Here is a 2,638-nt window from a genome sequence, read left to right on the forward strand (position 1 = left end):
GGGACCCGCGGGCTGGCTGGGGGCGGGGCCCGCGGGAGGGGACTGGACGGTGCGTGTAGGACTCTAGCAGGTGGAAGGCAGAGCTAGAGCAGGGCCGGGGGTGGCCAGATGGGCGGGCCTGAGAGTTGGGTGGGGCTTGTTGATTGAGCAGGAGTTTTACGGGGGCCGAGGCTGGGGCTTAGGCGGGGCGGGGGCTGGTTGCTGGTGGTGGCTTGGAGTGGCCTGAGGTGGTTCCGAATTGGGGTTAGGACCTTCTGCAGGTATTTCAGACTGCCTTGGAGGAGGTGGGGTGTGTAGCGGGGTCTGCGGAGTAGTAGATCCTGAGGAGCGTTTGTGGAATGGGCAGGAGTCCGCAGGGACCTGAGGGATTCGCCCTGTGTGGTAGGTTAGAGGACACTAACAATTTGCTGACCTTTGAAAGTTTCTTTCTCTACCCAATCCCCACTTTCTGGTAGGGTTTCTGCGAGGTCTGTTAGGTGTACATCCTGCAGCTTTAGTGGCTTAAAATGTATTCTTCTTCGATGTGGTTTCTTGGGGCCAATTGGGAGAAAGTGAAATCAATAGCGCAACTGTTTTGATACTGAATATTGACAAGGGTCTTTTTGAATTAAAGAACTAGTCCTGGCCGGGCGTGGTGGCTCACGCCTGTAATCCTAGCACTTTGAGAGAGTGAGGCGGGCGGGATCACCTGAGGTCGGGGGTTCGAGACCAGCCCAGCCAACATGGTGAAACCCTGTCTCTTCTAAAAATACAAAACTTAGCCAAGCGTGGTGGCGCATGCCTGTAATCCCAGCTACTCGGGAGGCTGAGACATGAGAATCATTTGAACCCGGGAGGCAGAGGCTGCAGTGAGCCGAGATGGCGCCACTGTACAACAGCCTGGAGGACAGAGCGAGACTTCCTCAAAAAGACAAAAAACGAAAAACAAAAAAAACTGTCCTCCAGAAAAAGAAAAAGGAGTTGGAGAGACCTAGGAGCCGGAGGAGTAAGCCCGAACAATGTTCTCGGGAGCGATGCAGAGCAGATGGGCGGGGCCTGTGGTGGGGCGGGGCTTGTGGAAAAGCGTGGCCTGGCGCACAAAGTGTTGGGTCGCGCGAGGAGTGGTGGCATGTAGTGCGCATGGGTCTCTGTGGTAGGAGGCAGCTCTGCCAAGTAGGTTGAGGTGGTTATTGAGCAGGGCCTATGTGGGTGGAGCATAGAAGGGGCGACACCTACGTGAGTGAATACAGGTTCCTAGATCAGGCCTGCTGGGGCTAAGATGGGCGGAGCCTCTGAGGGGCAGGCCTTGGATAAGACGGCCTTAAGGCTGGGTTGACTGCCAAGTGGGATCAGATGGGAAAGGAAAGGGCTGGAGGAAGATGTCATTGTAGAGGCGAAGGAAGGCCTTGACCTCAGAGAAGGCCAGGCCTGGAACAGAAGGTAGAGTCAATGGTGAAATAGCTGGTGCTGGACTGCGCCTGGCAGGGGTGGGGCCTGGCGCACTGAGAGCATGAGTCTGCTCAGGGAGCCTTCTAAACGCTTTTCTGTATCTGAGCCTCCCTTTGGGAGATAGAATGTTATCGCAATTAAACTGATGGGCTTGGAACTGGGGTTTGGATTCCAACCCATTCTATGACAGTTAATCTCAGTAAAATCCTAGGTGAGGATTCAATGGGATAATATATTCAATGTATATAAAGGGCCTAGCACAGGGCTTGGTACAGAGTAGGTGCTTAATAAAGAATGATGATGATAATCATTGTCTCCACCTCCCCACGGACAAAATATCCATTGAGCACCTGGTGTAGGCCACACATTTTCCTTTTTTTTTTTTTTTTTTGAGATGGAGTCTTGCTGTGTTGCCCAGGCTGGAGTGCAGTGGCACGATCATGGCTCACTGCGACCTCCACCTCCCGGTTCAAGCAATTCTCCTGCCTCAGCCTCCCGAATAGCTGGGATGACAGGCGCCCACTACCACGCCTGGCTAATTTTTTGTATTTTGAGATGGGGTTTTGCCATGTTGACCAGGCTGGTCTTGAACTCCTGACCTCAAGTGATCCACCCACCTCAGCCTCCCAAAGTGCTGGGATTACAAGCATGAGTCACCGTGCCCGGCCTGGCCACACAGTTTTCAGGGCACTGGGGAATACAGTGGAGACGTTAACAGATGAGGTTTCCACCCTCCCATATCTCACAAGCCTAGTGGAAAACACATTAGTCCATTCATTCAGCTCATTTCCACTCGGTGCCTACTGTGTGCCAGGGTTCTTGCTGGGTCCAGAAAAAGCCCAGAGTACCCGGTGGTGCAGTCACCTGCTTCAACTTGGACCGTCAGGGACGGGTGTTTAGGAAGAGGTGGTTTCAATCTCCTGGAGGGCAGGGTCTTTTCTGTTACCCAGAGACTTGACAGTCTTAAGCATGTAGTAGGTACTCAGTAAATACTTGTTAAAAGAACAAATGGGCTGGGTGCTGTGGCTCATGCCTGTAATCCCAGCACTTTGGGAGGCCGAGACGGGCAGATCACAAGGTCAGGAGTTCAAGACCAGCCAGTTTGAGACCAGCCTGGCCAACATGGTGAAACCCCATCTATACTAAAAATACAAAAATTAACCGGGTGTCGTGATGCGTGCCTGTAATCCCAGCTACTCGGGAGGCTGAG

At 53.2% G+C, this 2,638-nt stretch overlaps 1 protein-coding gene across 1 annotated transcript in view; it reads left to right on the forward strand.

The window, feature by feature from the left end:
- Positions 1-2,638, forward strand: part of RASIP1 (Ras interacting protein 1) — a 25,134-nt gene that overhangs the window by 1,859 nt on the left and 20,637 nt on the right. The gene's annotated exons all lie outside the window — the stretch shown is intronic.

The sequence above is a fragment of the Mandrillus leucophaeus genome, unplaced genomic scaffold, assembly GCF_000951045.1.
Source record: "Mandrillus leucophaeus isolate KB7577 unplaced genomic scaffold, Mleu.le_1.0 Scaffold200, whole genome shotgun sequence".
Lineage (NCBI taxonomy): Eukaryota > Metazoa > Chordata > Mammalia > Primates > Cercopithecidae > Mandrillus > Mandrillus leucophaeus.